This window comes from Oncorhynchus mykiss, chromosome 22 (genome assembly GCF_013265735.2).
Source record: "Oncorhynchus mykiss isolate Arlee chromosome 22, USDA_OmykA_1.1, whole genome shotgun sequence".
NCBI lineage: Eukaryota > Metazoa > Chordata > Actinopteri > Salmoniformes > Salmonidae > Oncorhynchus > Oncorhynchus mykiss.
Genome location: NC_048586.1, coordinates 10872818 through 10885910, shown reverse-complemented (window position 1 = coordinate 10885910; position 13093 = coordinate 10872818). Strand labels below are relative to the sequence as shown.

General features: G+C 41.1%; 1 protein-coding gene across 1 annotated transcript in view; it reads right to left on the bottom strand.

Moving 5' to 3' along the window:
• slc4a3 (solute carrier family 4 member 3) overlaps window positions 1–11780 on the bottom strand; it is a 103151-nt gene extending 91371 nt beyond the window's left edge. Inside the window, exon 1 of the mRNA XM_021578907.2 lies at window positions 11638–11780. The gene's annotated coding sequence lies outside the window, so the exon portion shown is untranslated. The remainder of the gene's footprint in view (window positions 1–11637) is intronic.
• Between the last annotated feature and the right edge of the window lie 1313 nt (window positions 11781–13093).

The window sequence follows — 13093 nt, the reverse complement described above, 5'->3', positions numbered from 1 at the left end:
GTGATGTTAAGGTAACAAAATACCAAGAAAATATATTTTTTGGGTCAAGTTGCATGAATGGTCCAAAGCCAAGCAACTTTCCAGCATCATTCCCAGAAAGTTATAGGAAGGTTGTATGGAAAATAATCATTGGACAACCACACTCTCACCAAGCTCTACGAAACTTAACAGAATGTTTCCTAAAAGTTCAAACTTGGTTACATTTAACTCTATTTCGCCCATCAGACAGGAGCCCCCAACACAGCGAGGTCCAAGGTTGCCACAGTCATATCCCTGCTGACCGGGTGGGAGTTGGAGTGGGCTACAGCCGTCTGGGAGGAGAAGAGGAGGAAGATCTGGGTTCCTACGAGAGGTTCATGGCTCTTATCAGGGTGGTTTTATACCATCCACCGGAGGGCAGAGGGGGAGGTGAGCGACTATTCCAACTCCAGCAGGATGGCCAAATTGCTGCTCAGTACACCCTCACCTTCCAGACCGTAGCAGCCTCCAGCGGATGGAATGAACCAGCGCTCTGCACCCTATTCAGTAGAGGACTGTGCAAGGAGGTTGGCGCACCGGGACGACAACCTTTCCTTGGACTCGCTCATCGCAATGGCCATACATCTTGGCAACCTTCTTCGGGAGCGCCGACGCCTACCTCTCTCCTCGCCCTCCTCCTTTGGCTGTCCTGAGGCAGAGCCTGAACCCATGGAGTTAGGGGCCACACACCTCTCCGCGGCAGAGCGGCATCACCGGAGACAGCTGGGGCTCTGTCCCTATTGCGTCCTGGAGGGGCACCAGCTTCAGCTGTGTCTGGTGCGTCCCAACCCGGGTTCAACAAGGGCAGAGGAGAGGCCCTGTGATCTTTCATCTCCCAGGGTAGGCGTGAGTATTCCATAATCATCATTTCCCGCCAAAACCTTTCTGGTTTCCATTTCGCTGGCTGTCCCTCAAGTGTTGTCTCTACAGCTCTAGTGGACTCCAGTGCCATGGGGAATGTCATCGACCAGCCTCTGCAGATGGTTGTGACAGAGTAGGAACCAAAGTGTTGAACAAAAATTTAAATGCAAAGATTTCACATTATCTGTGGTTGTGAGTGAGGCTGGTTGGACGTACTGCCAAATTCTCAAAAACGACTTTCGAGGCAGCTTATGGTACAGAAATTAGCATTCAGTTCTCTGGCAACAGCTCTGGTGGACGTTCCTGCAGTCAGCATGCCACTTGCACGCTCACTCAAAACTTGAGACATCTGTTGCATTGTCTCATGTGACAAAACTGCACATTTTAGTGTGTCCTTTTATTATCTCCAGCACAAGGTGCATCTGTGTAATGATCGTGCGGTTTAATCAGCTTCTTGATACGCCTGTCAGGTGGATGGATTATCTTGGCAAAGGAGAAATGCTCACTAACAGGGATGTAAACAAATTTGTGCACAACATTTGAGAGAAATAAGCTTTTTTGTGCGTATGGAACATTTCTAGGATCTTTTACTTCAGGTCATGAAACATGGGAACACTTTACACAACACTTTACATGTTGCATTTATATATATTTTTCAGTATATACAAGTACATTTTCAGACTACATTTTTTGAATATTCTTTGCCTTATCCTTTTGGATTAAGAACAAGCGTTTAAACAAACAATGCTTATATACTCCACCACTGGTACCGGCCTTTTTTAGGGCAAAAGTCTGCTAGCAAGATTTGCCCAATCTCATTGGATTTAGCCAGCCAGCTAGCTAACTCGCGATTAGCATTAGGGGCTAACACAATTATTTAAGGCACATTTGTAGTTTTCTATGACCAACTAACTAGTGTTTTGCAGAGAGCAAGTTACACAAATGAATAGCCCAAAAACTGCTAGGGCCTACATAGAGCTGTCCGAACAGCAGAGTTCCAACACCTTACCACTGCTATCAGCGGAGCCTCGTCTGGCTTCGAAACAGTTAATTCAGCCTCATTTACTGCCTTTTAAAAAACATGCTTAAATAAATGTGGTTTCTACTGACAATTGAGATGTACAAACTATGTCATAAGGGAACGACAAGCGGATAAGAGGCAATCCGTAATTTTGATTAAGACATTAATGAGCAAGCTAGGACGTACGTAGTCAACTATTTGTTCAGCACTTTTGAAATGTACAGCAACAGAATTCAGAACATGGGCCTTTCTTACAGTGCTCTCCCTGTACACCAAGTCAGAACCGTAACATAAAAAAAGGGGGCATATAAGCAGACAATGAAAGCTCTTACAATATTTGATGATTAGATTTCTCAAAAACAGGTTATAGGCTACATGTGCACCAACAAGTCAGAACATTAGGCGAAATTAAGAGGTGAATATAGACCAAATTATTAGGGTTAGGCACATGGGCAACTAACAACTTACTAAACAACATTACAATTAGTATTACTTTCTAAGCTGCAGTATACATATCTCCCTGGCATATTAAATAATTTATGCAGCAGCATACAAGACATTTTTGGACTCACCTTGTTGTGCTGTGCTCACTTGAACAGAAGGTGGCGCAGCAGTCCTTCGTGGGCAAATTTAGTCATCAAAGTCATCAAATTTAGTCATTTAGTCATCAAAGGGAGCTCGACAAAAAAATTTTTAGAATCATGATGACATTAGTGATCTTCAGGTCGTAGCTCTAGAAAGAGGCCCGAGTTCCGGATTTACAATTCCGAGTTGGATGAAAGTTCAAAATGTATTTTCCCAGTCATAGCTCATTTTTCCCGAGTTCCCAGTTGTCTTGAACTCAGTAAAGTCTTATTTTGCAGTTCCGAGTTAATAGTTGTTTTAGGCACAAATCATGCTTCATTGACATTCACCAATGTTGAATGCTTATCATTTTAAACTAGGAAAAGAGACCCTTAATCTTAGACTTTGGACCAGACCTCGACTCCACTGAATTGCAGGCTAATGATTTCTTTGCAATGCTTGCAGTTAGCCACTGATTCCTTCCAAACCACACATTGCTAAATTTGCGATTTCCAACTTGTTGTGTAATGTTTATGTCCATTGGCCGATAAGCACCGATACGTTTTATCTATAATTTCTCTACATTATTTATCTTCATACGACAAGGATTAAAAAGGATTTGCCAGTAGATTATCGACTTGATTCATGACGATGACTGCTAGCTAAGATTCTGAAAGTCAGTCCAATCAAAGCTACTGTAGATATAAAGTGATTTGATGTAATTGTATCTGTTGCCAATGACCTTGAGCCTTCTTGGATAGGCACTTCTAATGTAACTCTATGGCAGCACCCTATTTTTTTTAACACTTGCATTTTAGAGCTGCCTTACTCAAGAAAACAAAATAGAGACCATGTATATGTGGCTTTATTAACTCAATGATATAAATGTTTTAAATTGCTGGCAAACTGATATGTGACATGCATTAATGTAAAAATAATATGCAAAACAGGCAAGCCCCCAGTCAAATTAGTTGACTGTTTTGTCAATGCATGCAGAACTAATCTCGAGCATGAGGAACTACTTGCCTTAGTGACCGTGGGTGGGGCTTGGTGTGTGTGGGATTGGGAAGCGGCAAAAAGAGGAGAGACAAGAGAAAACTCCATCAAATCGAGCAATAAATCAAAAGTTTTTTTTTTAAGTTTAAAAAGTGCCATTCCAAAATAGCACAGCTATTGCTATTTCGATAAAAACTTGATAAATCTTGCAGCCCTAGGCCTCACCCAGCTAGAACATTTGGTTCATTTGAAGTTGTATGAAAACTGTTTTTGGTTTCCCATTGGTCCTGGGAACGAAGCCATACATTTCCTGACCGGTAAAACAGAAAGTTATTTATACATTCTGAGAACGAAAGTGAAAATGTTGCCTGTTTTGGTAACGTACATCTTTTGGTTGCAGGGAGGTTCTGAGAACATTTTAGCATGGTTCATTGAAAGTTTTCCTGGGAGGTTTTATTAACGTTCTGAGAAAAATGTTCAATAAGACTGTCAGCTTAGGTAAATTGTTTTGCACTCCAAGCACAGATAGGACACATGGAAATGTATTTGAATTAATCATGCAAACAGATTTAAAATTTTTGGATGGCATCAGTGTAATTTGAACCTACAATGTTTGGTTGTTTATCCATGGAATTAGTCCACCGCGCCACCAGGATGGAGCATGCAACTTTTTTAACCCATACAATGCTGTTCATTTTAGTCTATTCAAACAGACCCCATTTAAAAGGAAACAAGCACTCATTAAGAACAGGTGTGGCCAATTAGTGGGTGCGGCAAACACACCTGAACATACTTAACAAGATAGCGGTGAGAAAAACTTTTGTTGACACTGAAAACAGAATGTATATGTTGTTAAATACCATTCTGGAACATTCTTTGAACGTTACTAATGTTTTCTTCTGTTTTTCATGGAATGCTTTCTAAATGTTCTGAGAACACAACTTTACATAGAACTCTGAGGAAACCTGCATAAAACATGCTGAAGTACTGAAAATCCCACAGAAGAACATTGTTTCTTAGCGTTCTCTGAACTATTTGAGAACATTCCCAATGTCAAACCAGTTGGAAAATGTTTCTAGAACATCACCAAAATGTAAGTTAAATGTAACCAAGTTTGAACTTTTAGGAAACATTCTGTTAAGGTAACAAAATACCAAGAAAATATATTTTTTGGGTCAAGTTGCATGAATGGTCCAAAGCCAAGCAACTTTCCAGCATCATTCCCAGAAAGTTATAGGAAGGTTGTATGGAAAATAATCATTGGACAACCACACTCTCACCAAGCTCTACGAAACATATGGTTAATTTACCTGAGAAGTCTAGTAACCCATTTTACATCACTGGCTGCACTTCAGAGATTATGAATGTGACCCCAGCTGGGCAAAATGCCATATGGCCAGGAATTAAAATCAATTGCTCAAATTCTGGTTTCCTCACAATATAGGCTTAGCTGGTTGGAAGGTAAGACTCTGATACATAAAATATGTGTGCTTATTGTCTCTTGTAACAACATGCTGTGAAGAAATCATTAAAGGTTTCCAGCACAACATGTATCTTTTAGTGTATAGTAGACAGGGATGTAGTGGAGGGTAAACGTAAATGCCGTTTACTCAGACATATGTATTTGTGAAATAGCATTTACTCACCATTTCATTTAGTTAATTATCGTTAACCCACTCATTATTGCATTCCCAGTGTTGATAAATGCTCAGAACACTAATATTCATATATATTTTTTTGTTGTGTATTTTTACCCCTTTTTTCAATTGTTAGTTACAGTCTTGACACATCGCCGCAATAGTTAAACTGGCGACCATGTCAGCGTGCATGCAGTCGGCACACCATAGGAGTCGCTAAAGCACAATGGGACAAGGTCATCCCAGCCGGCCTAGCCCTCCCTTAACCCAGACGACACTGGGCCAATTGCACCTCAAGCACTGTGATGCAGTGCCTTAGACCACTGCGCCACTCGGGAGGCAGAATGCTAATATTCTTGATCTAAGTTCCAATCGCACCTGCCTCTGCAAACTAGTGAAATAATGATTCAGGTATGCTCATTATGTTCGCCTGCTCTTCCCAGATTCGCCTTCTTAGCAGTGCATTCGTTCAATGGGAAACGCACAGACCGAGACATGAAATTACCTACCAACGCTGGCATGTGACAAGTAGAGAGAGACACCGCTGACAGTGGCCTTGCGCGATGCCGGACGTAAGGCATTTTTTTAAACAACCCTCAACTCCTGCCATCCCTTGACATCCACCCCCCAAAAAAAACAGTCTCAGAATGAGCGTACAAAAAAAAAGTTGCTGAAATTTCAGTCAGATGGCTACCTACTGTAACTCAAGGGCTCTGGCTACGGTTAACTAGATAGCTAAATATAACTAGCTGGCTATATGGATGAAGTTAGAAGCTGACGTTAAATGGAGACTGACCTCAGAAGGAGAAGTTGACTGAAATTAAGCTAGCTATAATTGAACAAAATATAGGCTACTATAAGTTCACATAACAAAATAACTTTGCTTTACACAGAGAAGTTTGACCGACAGTGGTGAGGCAGGATACAATGCAAACAGAAAGAGTAAGCATGCAGAGAGAGAGGTTAAAAGTACAGTAGTTCCCAAACTTGTTATCCAGCCCCATGTGGGGTCCCCTCAAACCCATTTATAACTTGTTTCTCTTCAAATGGATATATAATACAACATTTTAGAATTAACTAAGGGCCATTCTCATAAATGCTTAATCTATAAGCAGAATTACTGTCTTGGCTAAATTAGCCATGAAATCCCTAGTTTGAAAGTGACTGTTTTTCTGGAAGCACCATTTTCCCTACATTTCCCCCATGTGGGCCATTCCCCTAATAATTTGAGTTCAACCAATGAGCTTCAGCCCCTAACCATATGAGTGACATCTAGAAAGAGGCACATCAAGCACACACAACAGAGCAAGTGAGAGAGAGCAATGACGAGGTGCACATATCTTCACATGTGACGTAGTACGCCATTTTCAGGGACCACTTTTGTCCTGAGTGTTACTTTCAGAACTACTGGCTAAAAAGTATACAAAAGTACCGGAGAATCTCTTTAACTACAGAAATATACATTAGGCCTTTCCTATAGACCTGCGTAAAAAGGAAACCAAACAATACAGTTCTAAAAATGTAATATGTTTTGGTTTATATCGGTGGTTATTCGGCTTATCTCGATCCGTCTCTGGAATTGATACACACTTTTTTACCACTACATCACTGACAGTAGATATGTATATTTAAGCAATATAAGACCTTATTTCCTAAATATAATTATATATTTGTGATACTGTTTAAACTGCCTGAATGTTTAATGATAAGCATACTGAATTGAAATTGAGACCTCATAATAAAGGCGCCATGTGGTTTTCAACAACAGGACACTACCCATCTCCCATTCTGCAAAATCAATAGGCTTCTAGGACTAAGTCATGCACTTGGTATGTCAAATTTAGCCTCTGCTATCCTAGCCTGGTCTCAAAGACTAGATGTAACATAGTAAACGTCGATTTGCCACACTCATATGTTACGTTTGGTCTGGTTACATGAAACAGAAGGTTACTTAAGACAAAAACTGAAGGCGAGTGGTATGGGTAGGCGTCCAACACAAAAAAAAAACATTTTTGAATCTCATCATGGACCAGTTTAGCTTTTTAGATAATTAGCAACTACTTACTAGTTTTTACCCAGTTATCACGTTATGTTCTGAGAGTCATATGTTTCTTAGAGCTTGGTGAGAGTGTGGTTGTCCAATGGTTATTTTGCATACAGTGCATTTGTATACAGTCCCCTTTATTTTCTCAACAAAAATAACGTGTTTCAGCCTAATTCTAAAATGATTTAAATAAAATTGCTCCTCGTCAATCTACACACAACACCCCATAATGACAAATCAAAAACAGGTTTTTATATATTTTTTGCAATATATATATAAAAAAAACTGACATATCACATTTACGTAAGCATACAGACCCTTTACTTAGTACTTTGTTGAAGCACCTGTGGCAGCGATAACAGCCTTGTGTTTTCTTGGGTATGATGCTACAAGTTTGGAACACCTATATTTGGGGAGTTTTCCCATTCTTCTCTGCAGATCCTCTCAAGCACTGTCAGGTTGGATTGGGAGCTTCGCTGCACAGCTATTTTCAGGTCTCTCCAGAGATGTTCGACCAGGTTCAAGTCCAGGCTCTGGCTGGTTCACTCAAGGACATTTAGAGACTTGTCCCGAAGCCACTCCTGCGTTGTCTTGGCTGTGTGCTTAGGGTCATTGTCCTGTTGGAAGGTGAACCTTCGTCCCAGTCTGAAGTCCTGAGCGCTCTGGAGCAGGTTTTCATCAAGGATCTCTCTGTACTTTGCTTTGTTCATCTTTCCCTCGAACCTGACTAGTCTCCAAGTTCCTGCTACTGAAAAACATCCCCACAGCATGATGTTGCAACCACCATGCTACACCGTAGGGATGGTGCCAGGTTTCCTCCAGAAGTGGCGCTTAGCATTCAGGCTCAATACTTCAATCTTGGTTTCTTCAGACCAGATAAACTTTTTCTCATGGTCTGAGAGTCCTTTAGGTGCCTTTTGGCAAACTACATGTGAGCTATCATGTGCCTTTTGGCTTCTGTCTGGCCACTCTACCATAAAGGCCTGATTGGTGGAGTGCTGCAGAGATGGTTGTCCTTCTGGAAGGTTCTCACATCTCCACAGAGGAACTCTGGAGCTCTGTCAGAATGACCATCGGGTTCTCGGTCACCTCCCTGACCAAGGCTCCTCTCCCCTGATTGCTCAGTTTGGCTGGGCGGCCAGCTCTAGGAAGAATCTTGGTTGTTCCAAACTTTTTCCATTTAAGAATGATGGTGGCCACTGTGTTTTTAGGGACCTTCAATGCTGCAGAAATGTTTTGGTACCCTTCCCCAGATCTCTGCCTCGACAAAATGCTGTCTCGGTGCTCTATGGACAATTCCTTCGACCTCATGGCTTGGTTTTTGCTCTGACGTGCACTGTCAACTGTGGGACCTTATATAGACAGGTGTGTGCCTTTCCAAATCATGTCCAATCAATTGAATTTACCATAAGTGGACTCCAATCAAGTTGTAGAAACATCTCAAGGATGATCAATGAAAACTGGATGCACCTGAGCTCAATTTCGATTCTCATAGCAAAGGGTCTGAATACTTATGTAAATAAGGTATTTCTGTTTTTTTATACATTTGCTAACATTTCTAAAAACCTGTTTTCCCTTTGTCATTATGGGGTATTGTGCATAGATTGATGAGGGGGAAAAAAACAATTTAATCAATTTTAGAATAACGCTGTAATGTAACAATGTGGGGGGGAAAATTCCGAAGTACTTCAGCATAATGTTTTCTACTGGTTTCCTCATGGTCCTATTTAAAGTCATGTTTTTAGAACATTAACAAAACTTTCACTTCTGTTCTCAGAAAGTTAAAAAAAAAGTGTTCAGCTTTACCGGTCAGAAAACGTATGGCTTCCTTCCCAGTACCAATGGGAAACCAACAACGTACACTACCATTCAAAAGTTTGGGGTCACTTAGAAATGTCCTTGTTTTTGAAAGATTTTTTTTTTTTGTCCATTAAAATAACATCAAATTGATCAGAAATACAGTGTCGACATTGTTAATGTTGTAAAAGGCTATTGTAGCTGAAAATGGCTGATTTGTAATGGAATATCTACATAGGCGTACAGAGGCCCATTATCAGCAACCATCACTCCTGTGTTCCAATGTTACGTGTTAGAAAAACCTTTTGCAATTATGTTAGCACAGCTGAAAACTGTTGTTCTGATTAAAGAAGAAATAAAACTGGCCTTCTTTAGACTAGTTGAGTATCTGGAGCATAAGCATTTGTGGGTTCGATTACAGGCTCAAAATGGCCAGAAACAAAGAACTTTCTTCTGAAACGTGTCAGTCTATTCTTGTTCTGAGAAATTAAGGCTATTCCATGTAAGAAACTGAAGATCTCGTACAACACTGTGTACTACTCCCTTTTCAGAACAGCGCAAACTGGCCCTAATCAAAATTTTAAAAGGAGTGGGAGGCCCCGGTGCACAACTGAGCAAGAGGACAAGTACATTAGAGTGTCTAGTTTGATAAACAGATGGCAATACAAGTCCTCAACTGGCAGCTTCATTAAATAGTACCTTACAAAACACCAGTCTCAACTTCAACAGTGAAGAGGCGACTCCGGGATACTGGTATTTTAGGCAGAGTTGCAAAGAAAATGCCATATCTCAGACTGGCCATTAAAAATAAAAAATTAAGATGGGCAAAAGAACACAGACATTGGACAGAGGAAGATTGGAAAAAAGTGTTATGGACAGACAAATCTAAGTTTGAGGTTTTCGGAAAACATAGAAGAACATTCGTGAGACGCAGAAAAAATGAAAAGATGCTGGAGGAGTGCTTGATGCCATCTGTCAAGCATGGTGGAGGCAATGTGATGGTCTGGGGGTGCTTGGTGGTGGTAAAGTGGGAGATTTGTACAGGGTAAAAGGGATCTTGAAGAAGGAAGGCTATCACTGCATTTTGCAATGCCATGCCATACCCTGTGGACGGCACTTAATTGGAGCCAATTTCCTCCTACAACAGGACAATGACCCAAAGCACCACTCCAAACTATACAATAACTATTTAGGGAAGAAGCAGTCAGTTGGTATTCTGTCTAATGGAGTGGCCAGCACAGTCACCGGATCTCAACCCTATTGAGCTGTTGTGGGGGCAGCTTGACCGTATGGTACGTAAGAAGTGCCCATCAAGCCAATCCAACTTGTGGGAGGTGCTTCAGGAAGCATGGGGTGAAACCTCTTCAGATTACCCTCAACAAATTGACAACTAGGATGCCAAGGTCTGCAAGGCTGTAATTGCTGCAAATGGAGGATTCTTTGATGAAAGCAAGTTTGAAGGACACAATTATTATTTCAATAAAAAAAATCATTATTTATAACCTTGTCAACGTCTTGCCTATATTTCCAATTCATTTAATGTATATTTTCATGGAAAACAAGGACATTTCTAAGTGACCCCAAACGTTTGAATGGTAGAGTACATTCCCACAACTTCCAAGGAACCAAATGTGCTAGCTGTTTAGCTACTTTACAACTTAGCATGTTAGTTAACCCTTCCTCTAACCATAACCTTAGACCTTTTAAGCTAACCTTAACCCCTAGCCACCTAGCTAACGTTAGCCACCTAGTCACTATCTATTGTTAGCCACAACAAATTGGAATTTGTAACATCATGTCATACCTATTTCAAATTCGTAACGTATTGTACAAAGAGCATTTCGTTACCATATCATATGAATTGTAATTCGTAACATGCGAAATGGATGATGGACATCCATGCATTTTTTTAGAATACGAAACGTAATATATTACACTAAATGGAGAGAGATAGATTAACATTCACTGTGTTACGTCTCCCCCTGAGTCCAGGTAGACAATCCTGACATCAATTTTATGGATTGCAATGAGACAAAATAGAAGAGTGAAGGGTGCATTGAATGAATAGTTAGGGCATTGGGGGAATAATTAATGCATTTTGTATTGACTTAAATATCACCGTACACGTTTACACCATCACTGCAAGTAAAACACTACTACCCTAACCTACTTTCAAGTCATTTGTGAATTCGCCCAACAATAAAGCTGATAGGATCCGCTTTCATCCAACAATTCAGTCCTTTGTTCTAATGCGAACGAATATCATATTGGCTACATATTGACTCAGTGGCCTAAGTAGGCTAAGCACAATTGACAACTATTGACACAAATAAAGCCATCAAATTCAGCGCTACGCCGCCTCCGCAGCAACCCATAATATCAGCTACATCGATACGGTGAGCATCTTGCGATACACAGCGCTACCACGCGTCCTATATGGATAACCTGCATGGACCCTTTGATGTGCATTTGCAAGGTTGCATTTGAACGCGGCATGTTATCAAGTCCTTTGTCTCTGCTTTATATTAAACGCAAATAGGCTACTTTGTTGACTGGATAATGTGGTTAATGGCAGCTTGAAAGAGGAGACTCCAGAGGCTAAAACGGCTAGAGCTCTTTATTGTGCTTTCCGAATAACATTGCAACATTGTATGATATTATTGGTCAGACCCTTTTTCCTATCTGGATTGAACTCTTACCTGTGCGTTTGGAGAGCTGCCTAGATGGAATTGGTAGCAAAGGCTTGCAGTCAAATTGCGCAGCAGTCGCGATGATGCTTCATAGTGGAAACGCGCTGCGATACAGCCAGCTGCGTGATGCTTCAACCACGTGATGCAGTGAAGCAACCTCACTCAAGCATCCAGATGTTGCCTGGCTACACAGACTCCTTGCTCCAGCTAAACGCTACGTCACGCCCACGGGTTTTAGTTATTTCTTTGCAATGAGTCTCTGAGTCTGATCTTCACTAGTTACCACAGCCACAAATGTATAATTATTATTAACCTTTAACCCTAACTTAAGCGACAACCAATGCGTCTGGATCTGAGTACTTCCCTGACCCTTCACCTAATGCAAAAATATTCGGGGTCCTTTGACTGGTCCAAAAACGGATGTGTTGAGCCAGAACACACATGGGCAAAGCCCAGTTTGAAAATTCGTCATTGGCTTTGATACTCAGATTGGTTAGAGACAATCCAATCGCTGACGACCTAGTTTTGTACAATGCCCATCACCACATATGACTTCAATGATGACAGTCTCGGGATGAAGTATATAGTGAACGAATTTAGTGTGTTGTCAGGCTAACCCAGATGAGCATCCACCACAGAATAGCCTACTGTAGTAGGCTAGTAGTAGCCTTGTAGAGATTGACTGTAGCCCACAATGCTGCACATTTATATAGATTTACTGTACATGCCTTCTTTCGATTAGACAAATGTTCAATAGCACATTGGTGATACTTTCTCAAGAAGTTACGTGTTTAGTCATCAGTTTAAGGTCTGTTATGTAACAACTGGGATGTAGGAAAGGTATAGGAGTTTTCTTTATTGCATCTTAATCATGTAGCAGACATGCTTAGCCAGAGCAATACGGTTGAAGTTGATGTGGGCCGTTTTTCAAGGGCACATCAACAGATTTTCCACTTAGTTAGCTCTGGGACTCAAACCAGCAACCATTTGGTTACTGGCCCAACACTCTTAACCTCTAGGTTACCTGCTGTCCTGAAGGGTATCTGCTTTGATTTGAGAACCTAATATCTTACATCCAGGCAAGATGTGAATCAGAGGAGGTTGGTGGGAGGAGCTACAGGAGGACAGGCTCATTGTGATGGCTGTAATGGAGTTATTGGAACGGAGTCAAACATGTGGTTTCCATATGCTTGATGTGTTTGACTCCATGTACTCCATTTCAGCCATTACAGTGAGCCTGTCTTCTTATAGTTCCTCCCAACAGCCTCCTCTGATGTGAATGGTTAATCTCAGTTGACTCAGAACTCAAATGTTGCGTAATTTAGTTTTGGTTGGTGAAGTCTCCACCCTCGCAAAAGGAAACTCTGTCAAAGCCCCCGATCTTAGTGATGTAAACCCAAACACCGGACCTACTGCTGCTCGTTATCCTACCCTCTAAGATAAATGGGTTCCAAAAATTGTTCTT